The following is a 21,450-nucleotide window of genomic DNA, read 5'->3' as shown; positions in this document are numbered from 1 at the left end:
CTATTGGGTCCACTGAGTTATAGTGTTGTCTTCTGTTTCTTTATTGATCTTATGTTTTGATGTTCTATCCATTAAGAGACAAGAAAGGATAATATATAATGATAAAAGGATCACTCTACTAGAAAGATATGATAATTCTAAATATATGCATCCAAGATCAGAGCTTCTCAATATATCAAGCAAACACTGACAGAACTAAAAGGAGAAATAGAAAGCAATACAATAATAGTAGGAAACTTCAATACCCCACTTTCCATAATGAATACATTTTCTGAAGCCTTTTATGTCTGAAATTGTGTTTCTTATGGGTGATAATTTGGTTTGATATGGAATTCTATCTTGAAAATTACCCTCCTTCTGAAATTGAGATAATGTTCCTTTGCCTTAAAGAATGACTATTGTCAGTGTTGTCAGTCCCTTTTTTACTCTTTTGAAGGTGAGTTTTTTGTTTTTTGTTTTCTTTCTGAGAAGTTTTTAAGAGCATCACTTTGTCATTGACATTCTGAGTATAGCTTGTGAAAGTCGCTTAGTCGGTCCGACTCTTTGTGACCCCAAGGACTGTAGCTCACCAGGCTCCCCTGTTCATGGAATTCTCCAGGCAAGAATACTGGAGTGGGTTGCCATTCCCTTCTCCAGGGGACCTTTTGGACCCAGGGATTGAACCTGAGTCTTTTGCATTTCAGACAGATTCTTTACCATCTGAGCCACCAAGGACACCCTTACTCTTTTAAAGATGAGTTCTTTTTTCTTTCTGAGTTTTTAAGAGCATCATATTGTCATTGACATTCTAAATATAGCTTATTAACTCATAATGCTTGTTATTGTACTCAACATACTCAGCATACTGAAAACTCATGTTTCTTCAGTATTTAAAAATGCAATTTTTATTTTAAAAAATAGTTTAACCATAGTTTATTCTCTCTTATATTTTCTCCCTTCTCTCTCTGCTTCTCCTGTAAAATGTGTATTGCCATTCTTCAGTTAATTGTTTTCCTTCCTAAGATTTTTCTCACCTGTTTTCTATGTTTAACTTGTGCCAATTCTATGGTTGTTTTTAAGTTTATAATTTGGTATTCTATTGATTTTTTAATTTTAATAATTTTATTTTAGATAACTGTACATTTTGCTTTCTCACTAATTATTAAAATCTCTGCATATTTCCTTTCTTAGAGCAATCATTTTTATTTATTGTATGTTTATCTTCCTCAAGTTTTCCATGAAATATTAAATTAACTTTTTAAGAATTCTCTTGGTTCCTTAGTGACAGGTTTTTCGACTTCAGTATTTTTTGTTGTTTTCATATTTATCTTTGTGATGCTTGTTACCCTGCTGCTGCTGCTGCTAAGTCGCTTCAGTTGTGTCCGACTCTGTGCGACCCCATAGACGGCAGCCCGCCAGGCTCCCCTGTCCCTGGGATTCTCCAGGCAAGAACACTGGAGTGGGTTGCCATTGCCTTCTCCCGCTTATTACCCTAAAATTCTGATAATAGATGTATACTTATAATTTAACTTGAAAAAAATTGTTTGATATATAATAATGACATTTTTTCCCTTTTCTATCTATTCTGGTAAATCAGTTGTTTATAATAAATAGGGAGGCTGTGGGAACACTCTCTGCAGAGAGATTGCCATGTGAATTGCTAAGCTTTTGTTCAAGTTGGCTACATTGGAGGTTGGTAAATTGGTTGAGAACCCTCTCTCATGCCAAAGTAAGGTTTCATCTACCTGGTGTGCCAGCCTTTCTGCTGGGAGCAAAGCCCTCCACAGCAGATTAGCCAGTGCATTTTGAACACATACCTTCTTTGTGTGTGTGCAAGCTGCTTGAATTTGAGGACTGACAGTCATGAGTGTATTAATAAAAGAGAACTTGTACAGCCCTTCTGCAGATAATCCACTTATTAAATAACCATCCCGATTCCATCTCTATCCTCTCTGTACACCAAACAATAAGTTGAGGCCTTCTCTAAGAATATTTCCATTTACTTTGAATTTTCACATATTTGTGCATATTTGAGACATTCCCACTTCTCTGCATTGAATCAGTTGAAGATCTTGGGTAGTATCAACATTTTAATCATATTGATTTTCCCATTCCATGAATAGGAGATATCTTTCCATTTATTGTGTCATCTTAAACTTCTTATATCAGTGTCTTATAATTTTCAGTGTATAGATTCTTTCACTTCCTCACTTACGTTTCTTTTTTATAAAAATAACTAGGAACAAATATTAACCTGCTAATTCTAGCAATAGAAATATAAATATTTGAATTTGTTTTTATATTTTTCAAATTTAACAAAATATTTTCCATATAATTATGAAGATTATTTAAATTTTTCTAGGGATCAAAAATAAATCTTACTTTATGCTTTTTTATATTTGTGTTTTTTGGTTCACATTTGAAACTAAGCTGATGATACATTATGTCAGTTTCCTAATGAATTTTCTCTTCATTGAATTAATGAAGTGATAAAGTAAAACCTAGTGAGACCTTATGTATTTAAGCATGTTTCCATTAACAGACATTGAATGGTTACAGAGAAAGAAGAACCTATCAAGGTTCTAAGGCATATGCATGTTGGCTTAAGTGGTAATGAATTTATTATAGAAGCAAGGTTTGATAATCCGTCCCAATACATGTCCTAATACAGTCCTAAAGAAGCTGTCTTTACAAAGGCATGTGGTCATACAGACCTCTTTTCTGGTTTAGGAGTGTATTTTCTAGGCAGGGAGAGTTGATACCTACATGGACAGAGACCATCATCCTCTTTTGCCCAGGTATCTATCCGTCTGAGTCAAATAAATAGATTGAGAATCAGGTGACTTTAGATTTAGAGCATTTGCATTGTTGAAGCCATACTGTGGAGACTCTAAACTTCCAAGTTCCTGACTTTCTTTCTGGAAATGCCCTGAGATGGAACTGGGGTCCTTCTGTGTGACAGTGTGTGTCACCGGCCTTGTAAATTAAATTCCTGAGCATTATCACCTCCCAGCTCTATCCCGCCCACTTGGAAAGATTGAAACACAAGTTTGATACTGCAAACAAAAAGTTCCATCTTGGGGCAGAGATGTCAGCAGATGTATTTAAATTCACAAGACATAAATATCATATCACATTTTCAAAAGAGCGTTTGGGGGCCTATTCTTCTGTTTCATTTCATAAATTCCCAAAGACAGTGAAAGACAAAGCAGATGAGCTTAATTATTATCTTCTGCTTGAGCATGCTGTGAGAGGAGATTAGGGGGAGGGAGAGGAGGAAGAGATGAAAAATCCATGACACAAATGAGTATTTAGCTTACATTTTGAAACCATGCTGTTTCTGCCAGCTTCAGTTCTTCTCTCTTTGGACACAGAACAGACCCAAACTCTTCATTTTTAGCTCAATTATGTCACTGTCTACATTTAAGGCACATTTTCTCCTAGGTTTCTGATATCTCCAAATGTCCTACACTGTATAATTCTGCATAGAAGGAATTAAATATGATTAGGTTGAAACATACAGAATCCTGCTGTAAGGACTAAAACATACCCTTTACCATTCTTGCCATTGTGCTTTAAGCATGTGAAATTCTAAGCTTTGAACTTAGCAGTCAAATAGGTACTACGATATCATCGAACTGCCAAATTCAAGAAGAAATAAGTCCATACAGACTGCAAAGTGAGTTGCCATATTTAGATAGCTATTTCAATTCTCATAGAAATAGCTTGGTGAAAATACTTTGTTTAGTGCTAAAATCTAAGAATGACTCAAAGTAATGCAAGCCGAAAATTATACATATCCATGCCAACCAACAGCAAATGTTTGAAATCAATGCCCTCTTTCATTCCTCAACAGCTTCCAAGCAGTAACTGGCATTCAGAGAAGGCCCATAAAGAGAAAGGCAGGGGCTTGTGCCCTCTTTCTTGGAGCACTCCCAGTGTGCCCTGCTTCTGTCCTTGAACCTTTCCAGTGAAGTCCTTTAGGGACCTGCAGAGCGGGTGCCTTTTCACTCTGTGTCTTGCTGAAACTTCGGTGTGTCAAAGACCCCAGTGTCTGTATGACTTAGGAGTAAGCCCAGTCTCAAACCTTGATAGTAACCTCAGGAGTTCAAATCTGGGATCTGGAGTCACAGTGAAAAGTGAAAGTGAAAGTTGTTCAGTTGTGTCCGACTCTTTGTGACCCTGTAGACTATGCAGTCCATGGAATTCTCCAGGCCAGAATACTGGAGTGGGTGGTGTTTCCCCTTCTTCAGGGGACCTTCCCAACCCAGGGTTCGAATCCAGGTCTCCTGCATTGCAGATGGCTTCTTTATCAGCTGAGCCACCAGGGAAGCCCAAGAGTACTAGAGTGGGTAGCCTATCCCTTCTCCAGTGGATCTTCCTGACCCAGGAATCAAACAGGGGTCTTCTGCATTGCAGGCAGATTTTCAGATGTTGATTAAGGTGCTGTGATCCAGACTGAAGAAGCAAATACCAGCAGAAAATGTTGTGAGATCTTCACCATCCATGCTCATGTCCTTTTCATGGCTACTCACATGGAGAAGATGAAGCATCCAGAAAATTGTGAAATTTTGCTTTGAAATTAATTGCTACTTATATGCCTTCTTTCAGGCTTCCCAGGTGGTGGTAGTGCTAAAGAACCTGCCTGCAGGAAACATAAGAGACACCGGTACTATCCCTGGGTCAGGAAGATTCCCTGGAGGAGGCCATCCATGGCAACCCACTCCAGTATTCTTGCCTGGAATATCCCATGGACAGAGCAGCCTGACAAGCTTCAGTCCATGGGATAGCACAATCGGGCACATTTGAAGCAACTTAGCACACACATACGCCTTCTTTATCTCCATCTTACACGGCATCCCCTTCAGACGCTTTCATGCAGTGCTCTCTGTCCTGGAGCAGTGCTGAGAAAATACTCCAGTGTCTCAGGTAGGGTCCCCTGGGATGGCAGTGCACCCATGTGGCTCTTACTTTATCCCCCGCCCCTCGAGCTCCTCATGCAGCAAGGCCGCTCTGCATGTGCAGGAAGCTGTGGTCCTCCGTGGAGATGGCATTATCAAGAGGTCTGTGAGGTACAACATGCCTAGTCCTGCCGCCTGCATTCCTGAGTCAGCAACAGCTCTGTAAAAGTTCCCTCTGCCTGCTGGTTCTGCAGGTGGGCCCTTGTTCTCTCAGCCACAGCCCTTGACAGGTGACCAGACTGAGTAGCCAAGGAGTGCCCCCAAGTCCCTCATAAGAGCTTGACATTAGCCCTGTGCCGTGTCTGGGAGAAAATGGGGACCCAGGGGGCTTTCATTTCACTGAAAGAGCAGACTTACAAGCCAGTTTACCATGGGTGCAACTCAGACGAGAGTCATTTCCTCCTGTTTGTTTTCCACAGACTAACCTCTAGCTAACTGTTCTGTTGTCTGCTAACACTGTGCAGACACGTCCATTCTGTTACTTTGCTGTTAATACTGAGCACGTGATGAAAACTCTGGACATTTACATGAATAAGCAGCTGGAAGGAGTGAGACCTAACTACTCCATCTCTTGCTGCTGCCCTCAATCCATGAAGGGGAGCCCTGTCATACATATTTTCCATTTGGTAAAAAAGATCTTCCTATAGAAAGCTATGGGAAAAAAGGAAAACTGTAAAACATGAATAATTGGAAGTGAAAATAATTAAACTTCAAAAGTTCATTCAAGAGAGTGATTAACATAAGGACCCTGATAAAATTTTAAATACTGAATTAGGAGACCATATTGGGAGACTGCTCTATGACATGGAATAAAGTGATTAAGAAAAATGAATATTATGAGAGAAAATGTGAGGGCTGTGGTAGAGGGTAAACTAAGGTGTGTAAATCTCTGCAAGAAGTCCAGATGAGAACAGAGTAATCAGAGACATGGTAATCAAAAATACAATGAAAAAACACTTTTCTGAGGTGAAAGTATACTCAGTTTTCCAAGTTGAAATGTTTCACTGAGTATAGGGGAGATTTGAAAATAAATAAGATAAACATATTCTGGTAAAATGCTTTTAAGGATGAAGAGAGAATCAACAAGCTTCCAAATAGAGAAAATGCATTATGTACAAAGGGAAGAAGATCAAATTAGCATCAGTCTTAGTAATTATTAACTCTGATAACAGTAACACCTCGCAGGAAACCATGAAGGTTGAATTTATATAAATATCCTAGTTCATTCACTGGTTAAAAAAAAAAAAGGCTGTGCAAATTTTGCATTTATTATTGTCATTAACAAACGGTAATTGCCACAGTAGAGAAAATAGTGTTTGTACCAACAGGAGATTGCCGAGTTGTGGTCTGAGCATTTTAGGACGGGTTACAGTATTCTTCACATCTTTCAGGGGAAAAAAAGACATTTCAGATGAACATTAAACAGACACACTTTTAGAACTGCAGATACTTGTGAAATAAGCATCTGAAATCTGTCAAAGTAAAATTGAATCAGGAAAAAGAGCCAAAGGCAATGGCTGACATGACAGAGTAAGAGCGATGAAATGAGTACATTTCTGATGTTAAATTTAGAAAAATTGATAACAGTAATTTTAAGCACAATGAAGTTGTTAGTAATGTGCTATTGCATTTTCATAATAAATATATTATTAAAAGAAGCCATCATCTAGCACTAAAAGTCTGGATAAGTTAATAAAATAAGGACATAGGTATGAGAGAGTAACATCATAACCTCTTACTGAAGGTCTCACGATGGTATATTATATATTTCTTGATTTTGTAATTATAAAGTGAAAAAAGTGAAAGTGTTAGTCAGTTAGTTGTGTCCAACTCTGCTATCCCATGGACTGTAGCCCACTAGGTTCCTCCATCCATGGGATTCTCCAGGCAAGAATACTGGAGCAGGTTGCCCTTTCCTTCTCCAGGGGATCTTCCCAACACAGGGATCAAGTCTTTACCATCTGAGCCGCCAGGGAATACTTTTGTTTAATTATGCTTCACTCATAATGCAGTCCAATAGTGAAATAAAAATAGTAAAAACCATTTATGGAGATATTCAACAACTCAGCCAAAGCAAGAGAAAGAAACTGATGAAGAAATGTTAAAAAGAAAATATAAAACATGCCATGAATAAGTCCTAGTACAAAAAAATTTTACAAAGGGAATTTTTTAAAAATAAAGGTATAGGATTTATAATATGAGTATTCCATGTAAAGATGTAATTATTTTTTAATTTATGTATCAAAGACAATAGTACAAAATATTATTAGTATTTTGTTTTACCTCACTAGGATGTGAAATAAAGTCTATTTTATTCTTATTAATATGCAATTTTTGTTGTTCAGTCTCTAAGTCATGTCCAACTCTTTGTGACCCCATGGACTGCAGCATGCCAGGCTCCTCTTCTATCCTCCACTATCTGCTGGGGTTTGCTCAAACTCATGTCCATTGAGTCAGTGATGCCATTCAATCATTTCATTCTCTGCCTCCCTCTTCTTCTCCTGCCTTCCTTCTTTCCCAGCATCAGGGTCTTTTCCAGTGAGTCACCTCTTTGCATCAGGTGGCCAAAGTATTGGAGCTTCAGCTTCAGCATCAGTTGCAATTTTATGTATGTTTGGCTGTACATGTCTAGGCTGTACAGTTTGGTCAGTTTGTATTCACCTATAAAACCAGCACCCAAATCAAGATAACTCAATCTGGTTTATCTCAGTATGTAAACTATGGTGACTTCACCCGTGAATCACCCTAACAGGATGTGTCCCTCGGCCTTTATCCTTCTTAGATTGGGAGGGATTTTTCCCTAGGGCTGCTGTGACTCGTATCCTAGCCTGGGTACTTTAGATGTCAGAATTTACTGTCTCACCATCCTCAGCCGGAAACTGAGGCCAAGCCATTAGTAGGGCTGCTTTCTCCCGAGGCCCCTCTCCATGGTGTGTAGATGGTCATGTTCTCTCTGTGTCCTCTTGTGGTCTCCCTCTCTGCATGTCCTCTTGTGTCCTCATCTCTGCTAATAAGGACCCAGGTGATGTGGGATTAGGGCCCCACCCCAATGACCTGATCTTAACTCAGCCACCTCTTGAAAAACTTGATCTTCAAACGTAGTCCCATTCCGAGCTCATGGGAGTTAGACTTTCACATCTGACTTTTAATGGGACATAATTAAACCCATAACAGTAGGGTTTCCCAGAATCCCACATTTATCTAGTGGTCATGTTTTACACCAGCCATCAATCTTAGCTCACTACACCTCAGCTCATTCCTGCAAATGACTTGGTGATTACTAATCACTTGTTCCTTCCTCACATGCATTTATTGCTTCTGAAAGCATTCCACTTAACCCAAGGTTGCTGGGTGTTTATGGAGTCACGGAAGATGAGTAGAGAGGGACCTATGCTTGGAATCCTACATACTCGGACCCTGAAGTCAGGTCTTTTTGCAGTGGGGAGAGAGGGAGGAGGTGAGGACCCCACACCCTAAATACTGAGAAATTTCCTGGTGGTTTAATACTTAAATTCTCAAACTCTGTCTCACAAGTTAAAATTGAGCTTTACTATAAGTTGTTCCCAGTCCAGAAGAGCAAACTCACACAGCCTCCTCCTAGATTTGGGAGAAAGTGTGAGTGTTGATTGTTGTGTAGCAATGTGGGGTTTGTGGCTGCGTGTGTGCCATCATCACACTCTAGCTAATTAACTAATACAGAAGCTGGTTCTAAGGAGTAAAGAGTTGACACAACAAACGTCCTTTATGCACGGCCTGGCATTTGGGCTGGAGATGGGAGTATAAGAAAAGCTATGAGCAAGTTGTTGGAAATGATTGAGGAAAAGATGCTGAGCAAAGTGTCACTGGAGGCTGCAGAATGGTGAGCCTGTTATGTGGTTGAGAAATAATTACTGTTCTGCCATTTGCAGTAACTTGGAAGATGGAAAATATCCCTATTGAACTGTTAGAGTTGGCTAACAGGACCTCCAACCAAAGTATTGAAAGAGCTTGATTTCAGGTGACTATTAGAAGGTTTGAAAAGCAAAAGATGAGTGAAATAAAAAGCTGGCCAGTTTTTAATTCAAATTTAGAGGGGATGTATAGAGGTCTGCTCTTGTGGGTTTGGAAAATAAAGCTGTTTCTCATCTTTCATCTCTCTCCAGCCAGCAAAGGGCTCTCAAAATAATATGTAGCCTGGGGCACAGATCAAATCAATGGTGTGGCAGTAAGAACCTTTGTTAGGATCGCTGGAAGATGTGAGGCAGTGCCTAATAGACGCTTTGAACCAAACAAAGGACCTCAAAGGCTGACCCCCAACGGCCTGACAGGTCCAGGAGAACACAGATCAAGACTAAAGAGAGAGTTTGTTTAGGAAAGAATTGTGAGTTTGTCCTTTTTTTCAAATGGATTGAAATTGAATCAGGTACAAAGACGTCTGCAGGGTTTTCATGGGATTTTCACAGGCCACAGACATGGACTGAAAGGCACTGAAATTATCCAGATACAGAAAGAGCTCCGGGCTCCAGCTTTCCTTGGACAGGAAGCAGACTGAGGCATCTGCTCAGCTGCCAACATGAAGCATTTCTGCAGAATGAGTCTTTTAAGGTGATGGGAAGGAAGGACAGATGTCTCCAAAACTGAATTCAAACAGCAAAGGGGCCATTTCCAGGACAAACAGGACCTGACTAAGGCACAGGCATTCCCAGAAAGGGAATCATGTCAGCATTTGCCCTGCACGATTTCAGACTTTCTAAGGAACAGAGACTGCTTTGTGCTTTTTCTTTTCTCCTCCCCCCACCACCCCCTTTCAGGAAGTCTTCAGTCGGGCCTCTGTTCATGGTTGTTATGTCTCCTCACTGTGTGTTTGGGGGGAGGGAGGCAGAATACATCGTCTTTTCAGCTTTCAGGTCTCCAAACCATGGACTGTCTCCAGATGGTGGGCTATGCACCTTTTTTCAACCTTGTTTTCAGTAGCTTCACATGGGTGCCTTGAAATCAGCAATGGCAGCAATATTTCCATCACAGAGATCAACCGATGCTACAAATCAGGGTTGTTTTCCCCAGAAGAATTAGTTGTTAAATATTTATGAGCACACCACTCACTACATCTGGATGAAGAAGAGCCACTTCTGAACCTGATAAAGATTATAAGGTTTTCAACTTCAAGCTTGACACAGTGATTGAATGAGATTTTAGAAGGTCTTAGGAGTGTATTTTACACAAGGGAGAGTGAATAATTGATGCCAGAGCAGGTGATGGTAGATTGATTGAATGGCCTCCTTGGCTCCACTCCCTTCTCAGTATGAGCATTTCATCTACCCCAAGGCAGATGCTGTTTTCTCAGCCCTGAATCGGGTATAGAAGGTAGAATGGTGCACGGGGGCCCTACGGGTCTTGTTCCTTCTGCCAGCCAACTTACAGGTTCCTTTGATTTCACCTGGAAATCTTTTCAGACGGTCCGCTGGAGAGTGAGTGTCCACATGAGCTACAGTTAGATTGTCTCAGTTGGGTCCTCCTAGGTAACTCCTCCTAGTGACCAGTGAGCTGGACAGACATGTACCACTAAGCCCAACCCAGAAGACCAGAACAAGCTGTCCCATATAATCTGAAATATTTGTGGATAATTACATGGACATCCTTTGATTCTTGAGTTAGTCTATACATAACTGGAAAATTGCAAGTGAGTTAGAATTTTTCTATTTTGAAACATTAGACTTGTAGGGACTTAAAAGTTGTCTGGTAAGTTGTTATGTATATATTTCTTCCTAAGGGAAGACTAAACTATTGATCACTATATATTATGTTGGTCATCATTCTACATATTTCAAAAGCAGCAATGAAAATATTCCAGCCTGAAGGATTTTTAGCTTTACCTGAACAAAATGTTTGCAGCAGAACTGAAATATTCTTTAAGATACGTGTCTCACTTTGGTCTTTCTGCAATTACAGATCCAATTCTTCACCCATCTTTATAATCTTTTACTCTAACTGGAAGTGATATTTCCATGCAGACTCAATTCAGTTCAGTTGCTCAGTTGTGTCTGACTCTTTGCGACCCCTGGACTGAAGATTATGTAAATACTATTAGCTTAAATTCTAGATAAACTATTATACTGTATTGAACATTAATTCAGGGTAGAGTCTTTTCAAAAAGTAAAATTAAAAAGAAAGGTTATACCCACCACCAAACACAGTTATTCCAAGCATTCATTCCATGATTTGGGTGTTTTGCTGTCTCATTAACAGTGCGTTTCTCAGAATTAGATCCCCAGGTAGTATATTTTTAATATCAATTACTTTACAGGCTAGGTTTAGAAAAGGCAGAGGAACCAGAGATCAAATTGCCAAAATCTGTTGGATCATAGAAAAAGCAAGGAAAAAAAAAAAAATCTACTTCTGCTTCACTGACTACACTAAAGCCTTTCACTGTGAATCACAACAATCTGAGGAAAATTCTTAAAGAGATGGGAATACAGACCACCTTATCTGCCTTCTGAGAAATCTATATGCAGGTCAAGAAGCAACAGTTAGAACTGGACATGGAGCAACGGACTGGTTCAAAACTGGGAAAGGAGTACATCAAGGTTGTATATTGTCACCATGATTATTTAGCTTATATGCAAAGTACATCATACAAAATGCTGGGCTGGATGACTCATGAACTGGAATCAAGATTGTTGGGAGAAATATCAACAACCTCAGATATGCAGATGATACTGCTCTAATGAAGAAAGCAAAGAAGACCTAGAATCTTTTGATGAGGGTGAAAGAGGAGAGTGAAAAATCTCGCTTAAAACTCAACATTGAAAAAACTAAGATCATGACATCCAGTCCCACCACTTCATGACAAATAGATGGGGAAAAAGTGGAAGCAGTGCCAGATTTTATATTTTTGTGCTCCAGTATCACAGCGGATGGTGACTGCAGTCATGAAATTAAAAAGACTCTTGCTCCTTGGAAGAAAAGTTATAACAAACCTAGACAGCATGTTAAAAAGCAGAGACATTACTTTGCCAACAAAGGTCCACCTAGTCAAAGCTATGGTTTTTCCAGTAGCCATGTACAGATGTGAAATTTGAAGCGTAAAGAAGGCTGAGCACCGAAGAATTTATGCTTTCGAATTGTGATGCCAGAGAAGACTCTTGAGAGTCCCTTGGACAACAAGGAGATCAAACCAATCAATCCTAAAGGAAATCAACCTTGAATATTCACTGGAAGGATTGATGCTGAAGCTGCAATACTTCGGCCACCTGATGCAAAGAGCCAACTCATTGGAAAAGACCCTGATGCTGGGAAAGATTGCAGGAGGAAAAGGGGGTGACAGAGGATGAGATGGCTGGATGCCGTCACTGACTCAATAGCCATGAAATTCAGCAAACTCGGGGAGATAGTGAAGGACAGGGAAGCCTGGTGTGCTGCAGTTCATGGGGGTTGCAGAAGTCGAAAACAACGTAGTGTCTGAACAACAGTAAAAATTGTAAAACTGGTACTAGAATTGGGGATAACTTATTATTTCTTATATATATTATGTCTTTCTTGAGTAACTCACTCAGTCATGTCCGAATATGACTTTGCACTGTAGCCCACCAGGCTCATCTGTCCATGGGATTTTTCAGGCAATGATACTGGAGTGGGTTGCCAATTCCTCCCCCAGAGGATCTTCCCAGGCCAGGTATAGAACCTGCATCTCCTTTGTCTCCTGCATTGCAGGTGGGTTCTTTACCCACTGAGCCATCAGTGAGCCCCTATTATTTCATATATATATAATAGGGATTTCATATATATATATGAAATAATAGGGGATATATATATATATATATAATATATATATTATGCCTTGCTTGAATCTCTAAAAACAGTTCACCTCCTTTTTCCAAAGGTAATAAGATTACCATTCTGATTACAATTAAGTGGCAGTTAAGAGTAGGTAAGTATACAGCATAAAGTGAGTTATTTCAGAACAAATTCTTTTTTCCTCTCTTTGTACCTCTCAATGTGTCATGGAGTCTTCCTTTTTCTTCTCTGCTTATAGTTCATTTTTGTTCTTACTCCTGTTAAATCTGTGTAGGAGAACTGTGGTGATACCAGGTGTAAGAAATACAGTTCTTGAGATGAAGATGGCTGTGTTTAGTGACCTCCACACTTTTCAGCCTGATCATTCTATAGTTTCCAAGATGAGTTATCAGCACTTTCTTTTCTTAACTTCTGTTTCTATGGCAACATTTCCTCCTAGCTCGCCATCTGTATGCCATTTATTATTCTGTTACCTACATTTACTTATTACCTGTTATTTTTTCACATCAGTGCATTACTTCTTTTTCTGTTCCCTCTTACCTCGCTCCTGGCTCCAGGGCTTGAAGAATTTGGCTATCTACACACCAGCAACTCCAGAGTCAATATTTAGAAAGATGGGCACATGCTTCTCCTGGCCTAGATTCTTCTCCACTTTCTTCTCCAACCTCTTCATTAATAAAAACATTCGTTGTAACCTGTAATTTTGTTCAATGTAATTTAGCTTGTTTCTAGCTCAGTTTAAAAGTCCCAGTGTTGACATATAATGGCACAGGATTTCTGGGTACTGTTACTAAGAAACACAACTCAAGTTCATATGGTTCAGTTCTTGACTCTTACAGAAATTATTTTCTGCTGAACACTCTTCTCTTTGCCAGCAGTAGGGTTGTTTTTTTTTTAATTTTTCTCCTCTAACATTTTGAAGAAGAAAGGGGAGGGGAAGCTCTTCGTCTCTGACAATTTTCTAGCTTTTCCAGTGAAGGCATGTGATGCTGTCAGTTTATTTCTAATTAACCTCCCACACTCTGAGTCTGTGTAAATGGTTTAGCATGATTCGTGGTCTTGAACTTTTATGGAGGTTAGATTGTTTTGAACCTCAACCACATATGCTAAATATAGTCAATGCGCTTAGTGCAACCATCACAGATTCGAACAAAACACAAGTTTTATACCATTTTAGCTGGTAAATGGTGCCTTGAGCAAGCGAGAGAATCCAGTTCTGAGGAGACTTGGCAGGACACTGAGTGGTACTGACCAGTGAGAGGCTCAGAGGGACTCGACTCACTGGGCATCTTCAGGGCAGACAGAGGAGGGAACCCGAGGCAGCAGTAGGTGGCCGTTGTCCATTGCAAGAATAATTGCAGTAAGATAGTCCCGGCCACAAGAAATTGTCAAGGGAGGAATTACCTAAAATGAGTGGTGGTGATAAAATCAATCCACCAAGTGAGTTACAGAGTCCAGTAAATAGCACTAGACATTTATAGACAAGTTCAGATCAATTTGCAGAACTTTGATGGTTTCAGTTCAGTTGAGTTCAGTCGCACAGTCATGTCCAACTCTTTGCGACCCCATGAACTCCAGCACACCAGGCCTCCCTGTCTATCACCAACTCCCGGAGTCCACCCAAACCCATGTCCATTGAGTCTGTGATGCCATCCAACCATCTCATCCTCTGTCGTCCCAGCATCAGGGTCTTTTCAAATGAGTCAGCTCTTTGCATCAGGTGGCCAGAGTATTAGAGTTTCAGCTTCAACATCAGTCCTTCCAATTAGCACCCAGGACTGATCTCTTTTAGGATGGACTGGTTGGATCTCTTTGCAGTCCAAGGGACTCTCAAGAGTCTTCTCCAACACCACAGTTCAAAAGCATCAATTCTTCGGCACTCAGCTATCGGGGTCCAGCCCCGGTGGATCCAGGGAAATTCGAAGGAGAGATGGCATTGGTGTATACACTGGCTTTAATTAGATATTAATTAGAGATATAAAGAGTAATAGAATGAGGATAGCTCAGCAGGAAAATTCAGTGGAGAAAAGAGGCTGAGTAGCTTGGTTTACCCGGGAAACCAATAAAACTTGAAGACAAGAAGCTTGCACCACTTACGTAGGCCGCAGGCATCCTTCTGTTCTCCTGAAGGAGAGGAGACACTGAGGTCTCCCCGGTAGGATCTTAAAAGCCCAGGCAAAATTAGTAAGCTTGGCAGCTCCACGCTCCAGATGGAAACTCAGCCAGAGTTTGAGCTAGAGAGACATGGGGAGACTAGTATTTCGAGGAACTGATCTCCATCCTTTATTTTCCAGAATCTGTTTGTATACATTGAGGTGTTATACAAAAGTCATGTGGAGTCAGCAGTCCTGACTTTTATTAAAGTCAGGTGCTTCATATAGATGTATACAGAGGTCTTAGGGTTGTTACATCATCTTCTGGCCAGGGGGCCTGCTGACAATTTATGACCCTCTCCTTGTGACAGCGGTCAGTCAACACTTATTTCTCCAGGGGTGATTATTCTTAAAACAGACGCCACCCAAATAAAGTTACATTCCTATAGGGTGAGGGTGTAGTGGGTTTTAATTAAGGAAAGAATTTACTTAGCCTGAGGTCTAACGTGATTAATATCAAAGGTTAATACTTATTTCTTCTATATATTCATTAATGTGTGCAAGGGCAGGGTATGTGGAGACTTAGCAGCAAACATTGGCTCAACAAATGTAAAACTCTTCGCCAATACAATTTCTAATCAGCCCACTATACTTATACTAATAGTTTTCTAACTTCTCTAAGGAGCCTGTTTTTAGAAGGTTTAAAGCATCTCGTGCCTCTCACGGTTGGGAGGCTGTGAGCAATCACATGTGGCTGGACAAGCCTGTCAGGCAGGCTAGAGAACCTTCAGAGGAGTTTGTAAGTTTGGACACTCCTGTCATGCCCAGGAATTATTATTAACTGGAGCTCTAAGTTAACTCCTTCTCCGAAAGAGGTGGTGGGGGACAGCCCCCTGTAAAGTCAGAAGTGTAGGTGAGAGCACAAAGTAGTAAAGTAGGCAGGCTCTGGTTATGGGGGTAGATGCTCGAGAATTTCCAGGGGGACTCCTGAGGCTCGATCCCGCCTTTGCGTATGTCGAGCCTCCTTCCTCATGACCTTTGCCACGGGCAGAGTGCCTCACGCTGGCCCCCAACACTCAGCTTTCTTTATAGTCCAACTCTCACATCCATATATGACTACTGGAAAAACCATAGCCTTGACTAGATGGTCCTTTGTTGGCAAAGTAATGTCTCTGCTTTTTAATATGCTGTCTAGGTTGGTCATAACTTTCCTTCCAAGGAGCAAGCGTCATTCAATTTCATAGCTGCAATCACCATCTGCAGTGATTTTATGCCTATATTTTTCTTCCTTTTTAAATTTGGGTCTTACCATGACACCTGCCACCCTTGAGGTTGGGGGCTGCCATGTGAGTTGCTTGACCAATGAAAACATGAGCAAATACAAAAGACATCACTTCCAAGGGGTCAGGTTAGAACCAGAAAGCATTTTCCATGTTTTTTTTTTTTTTTTTTTTTGCTTGACAGTGGATAGCAAATATTGAACATACATACACTTGTGTTGTATAAATCCATTGAGATTTGGGGATTTTTGTTACTGTAGCTGACTATGCAAGTATTGACTAACACATTATGTTAGTTCCCTATAGAACAGAGAAGTCCTTTCATTCATGATTGTGTTCCAAACCTAATGTTTTCCTGATTGTTCTGCTCCAAATCAATGCTCTGAATTACGTATGGTAAAAGGAGGCTTGAATTTCCATTTCTCAAATGTACCTTTTCCCGTTTGATTAATTCTAGTCTTTAGAGTAGTTAACACCATCTTGACAATCTTTCTCTGTCTTTGAAAAAAATATTAATCATGCCCTAAAGATGTTTTTCTTCCCCCGTGAAGTGGTAGAATACACAATGTGTTAGACAGGAGAACATGGAGGTCTCACAAAGCGCCTCCATTCTGTGGGCTTTATTTCTGGTGACCATTTTGGTAACATTCACCCATGGGCTGCTGAAGCCTCAAATTGTAAACATTCTTGCTGTGTTCACAGGGTCAGTTCAGGACTGTGTGTTTGACTCCTGTTGAAGACGGGAGTTGTTTTCAGTGTCTCCATTTCCTCCTTATGTTGTTGTCTTATTCTCTTTGTTTGATGGTTTTTATTCTTATGCACTTAGTAATTTTAAAATATTGTTAACAGTAGTCTGAAGGAATTGAAGAGAAAGATGAAATACAAGACATATTCACAATGATTGGGGTGAAATCATTCCATTATTAAAAATTCAATTAGTTTTCATATGTAATTTATACCAAATTCATCAAATATAGTCTTTTACTATGTGTCTGAACCAACTACAATGTTAAAGGCTTGACCACTCTTCTAGATGTATTATCTGTCACATTTCATTCGGCTGAATCCACGTGGCCTGGTTCAGTTTTAGGAGGTGTCATTTATAAAACATATGATTCCCTGCTATTTGGGAAAACTTCATCAGGGGGTTATTAATATAATGCGTTCAATAATAACACCTCCAGATCTGGTACAATTCACAATTCCTGTGTGTGTTAACAGTGATGAAGAATAGGCATGATAGCCGTGCTACATTAGGGGAGATAAAACGCCCCATTGGGCTTTCAAAAGGAGCCCAACAAAATGTGACATTTACTTAACTAGAGCGGCATGAATGGTAATGTACAATTATGTTAAGAGCTGGAGAAGTATTATTAAAATCTTTTAAAACAGCCCGTCTCCCCACCCGTGGCTGCTCGCTTCGTCCTTTTTATGAGTTGCTTCTGTGGAGAGTCATGGCTTTGGCTGCAGCGGCCATGGTGTTATTGTTATTGCAGATCTGGTGACTGCTGTCTGGAACCTGAGGCAGCTGGGTTGCAGTAGGAACATGAGGTTCCCCTGAACACTGTTTAGGTACCGGGCATATCTGTTCATACCCCCAGTGGTGTTATTCTGTGTAGTTCTGAATTTGGTAAACATCTAATCTTTGTTTGTATGTGCTTTTACTGTTGTTCTGGTTTCAGTTTTTGGTTTGCTTTTACTTAAATTTTTGCTTGCTTTTTTATTTACCACACTTATAATTTTATAATACAGATAATAAAAGAGTATCTCTTTATTTTGAATATGGCATGTAATGGAACTGAATATATACTGAATATCTTCTCATGAGGAGTCACCAAAGTCAGCAAAAAAAATATTCAAGTCCCCTTTTTTCTGTATATGGTTAGAAATTATAACCTTTTTTGAGAACTTTTTTAGTGAGTAACTATTGAAAGCAGAAGAAATATTGCATAGATAGTCTGCATATCTATCCAGTATATTATTGCTCTAAAATCTATAAATTAAAATTAATAGTCATTGGTCAAATCAAAGTTTGAAATTAACATGGAGCATTTATTTTTATTTTTGTGTGTTATGGTAAATGATGTCAGTTCTGGACTAAGGTTCTTCTTATATTTCTTTCTTACTTGGTCATTTTAGTCAATAATACCTTGTGTTTACATCCATGGGATTCTAGGATAATTTATTTTTAATGACACTGAATAACAAGTCAATATCATCATACATTTGGCTGGTATTTTACATCGGGAGGAAGAAACTTTTCTGCATTAAATCAATATAATTAGCTTTTGTTCAAAGAGGGAACAATCTTTTTTATTTAAGTTGCAGTTTTACCCAGGAAGTATTACTGGGTTCACATTTTATTAACTTTGACATTTTCTTAAATGAGTATTTCCAATAACCATTGCAAACCTTAATAATGAAGAATATAAAACATCCCAGAATATCAATATCTGAATGCTTATCTAAGCTATTTTTAGACACTTAATTTTGATATGTCTCAAATTAATATCAATAACAAATGGACTCATTACATTGTAATAGAATAATACCTATTACTTATAACTTTTTGAAGAGCTTTAACTTTTTCTTCCTAATATATTATGTGTGGCATATGAGATCTTTGGGGAAAAGGAAGTTTTTTGGTTTTTTGTTTTTTTTTGATGGGGGGAATCAGGAATCATTTTCATTGATCAGAGAGGTAGAGATGCAGAAATCTTTAGGTTGCTTCCAAAGGTTGATTCATTTCCACCCATTTCCAGCATAGGAGTGATATTCTATACCCTTAACAGCTGGTAAAGTGAGGGTAAAATTAAGTTTTGACCTCAAAATAAGTTAGAAGTTTTAAATGCATTTAAGTTTCCTTTTAGTTGTTGTTACATTTACTTATTTATTTGTTTGATTATGCTGGGTCTTTGTTGCTACATTAGCTCTTCTCTAGTTGCAGCAAGGAGATCCAACCAGTCCATTCTGAAGGAGATCAGCCCTGGGATTTCTTTGGAAGGAATGATGCTAAAGCTGAAACTCCAGTACTTTGGCCACCTCATGTGAAGATTTGACTCATTGGAAAAGACTCTGATGCTGGGAGGGATTTGGGGCAGGAGGAGAAGGGGACGACAGAGGATGAGATGGCTGGATGGCATCACTGACTTGATGGATGTGAGTCTGGGTGAACTCCGGGAGTTGGTGATGGACAGGGAGGCCTGGCATGCTGCGATTCATGGGGTCGCAAAGAGTCGGACACGACTGAGCGACTGAACTGAACTGAACTGAGTTGCAGCAAACAGGGGCTACTCTCTCATTGCAGTGCATGGGCATCTCATTGGGGTTGCTTTTCTTGTTGTGGATCCTGGGCTGTAGAGCACAGGCTCAACAGTTGTGGTGCACAGGATTAGTTGCTCTGCGGCATGTGGGATTTTCCTGGACCAGGGATTAAACCCATGTCTCCCGCATTGACAGGTGGATTCTTTACCACTGAGCCACCAGGGATATCCAAGTGTCCTTGTTATTAACAGTTATTATTAACTAACAGCATGCAAAATGCCAGAATGGATGACTCAAACTGGAATCAAGATTGCCAGGATATTTCATATCTCAGATATGCAGATGATACCACTCTAATGGTAGAAAGGGAAGAGGAAATAAAAAGCCTCTTGATGAGGGTAAAAGAGGACAGTGAAAAAGCTGGCTTAAAACTCAACATTAAAAAAACTAAGATCTTGGCAGTCGGTCCCATCACTTCATGGAAAATATGGGGAAAAAGTGGAAACAATGAAGATTTCATTTTCTTGGGCTCCAAAATCACTGTGGATAGTGACTGCAGTCATGAAATGAAAAGATGCTTGCTCCTTGAAAGAAAAGCCATGATAAACTTAGACAGTGTATTGAAAAGCAGAGACATCACTTTGATGATGAAGGTCCATCTAGTCATATATGGATGTGAGAGTTGGATTATAAAGAAGGCTGAGTGCCAAACAATTGATCCTTTGTGGTGCTAGAGAAGATTCTTGGGGGCTCCCTTGGACTGCAAGGAGATCAAACCAGTAAGTCCTAAAGGAGATCAACCCTGAATAATCATTGGAAGGACTGATGCCGAAGTTCATGCTCCAATATTTGGCCACCTGAGGCAAAGAGCTAATGCATTGGGAAAGACCGTGATGCTGGGAAGGACTGAGGGCAAGAGGAGAAGGGTTGGCAGAGGATAAGATGGTTAGATAACACCAATTACTCAGTGGACATGAGTTTGAGCAAACTCAGGGAGATAGTGGAGGACAGGGAAGCCTGTTGTGCTGCAGTTCATGGGGTCACAAAGAGTCAGACACAACTGAGTGACTGAACAGCAACAACAGTGATAACTTTATCATCTTAAAATATGAGGTATTGAGATGACATAGTTTCTGATACTGGGTTTGTTTTCTTTTCCTCAAAAGGAACAGATAACTCTGAGTGAGATATGGAAATTAGCAAGGCTAGAAATTAAATATCTCATAACTCCTTGTTTTCCAAGCTGAATCCTTCATTTACACATAGTTTCTCTCTCTGCCATCTGAGCAGCTCTCCCAGAAGATGGAGGGCTATGAATTATCTTTCATCATTGGGGAGAAGCAGCACAATCTGGGTTGGACCTGTGTTTATTTGTGATCCAGTGGGAATGAGCCCGTCACCAGACAAGGCTCCTCTGCCTTGAGGAGCAAGGTGCTTTTCCATAAAACAGAGTGGATGTTGTTTGGGGTGAGGCTCATTCTACATGGCAGACAACGAGAGTTTGTTCTCAGGCAAGCCTACTACAGTCTAGTAAGTCCATCCAGTGATCTTGTCAGTGCAATGAAATACCATAATCTGGCACCAGATAGCTGGATAACAGTCAATCCTTGTCTCACTACTTCAACCTGACCATGAGTGTGTCTGTCCATATTCGTATCTGTATCCTTGTCTGTATCTACATTATCTGTCTATATCATCTATTTATCTAACTCTCTGTAGAAGGATAGACAATAAATAGATAAATGCATACATCATATATACAGAAATATTAAAATGTTTTATGAGTCCAAACATACACACACTGTCTCTTACTAGCTCCATTCTGAAGAGGACTGTCTTTTCACAATTTCTTTGTGAGTCAACCTCTATAATTCTAATGAATATGTTTACACACACGATAGTCATACATCCTAGCTTCTCACTATTGTCCTGATATTTTTTTTTCTGGTTTAGAATTTGCTCCATTTTATTTTAAAAATTGTTTTAACAATATACAGTTTTAAATTTCATTAAAGTAAGGATAGGTATAGCAGATATCTACTTTGTAGTTCCAGTTTCTGCTGTGAAGAAAGACACTACTCTTAATTCTCTATTAACTCT

Source organism: Bubalus kerabau, chromosome 13 (genome assembly GCF_029407905.1).
Source record: "Bubalus kerabau isolate K-KA32 ecotype Philippines breed swamp buffalo chromosome 13, PCC_UOA_SB_1v2, whole genome shotgun sequence".
Taxonomy (NCBI): domain Eukaryota; kingdom Metazoa; phylum Chordata; class Mammalia; order Artiodactyla; family Bovidae; genus Bubalus; species Bubalus kerabau.
The sequence above is the reverse complement of the archived record's forward strand: the minus strand, read 5'-3'. Positions refer to the sequence as shown.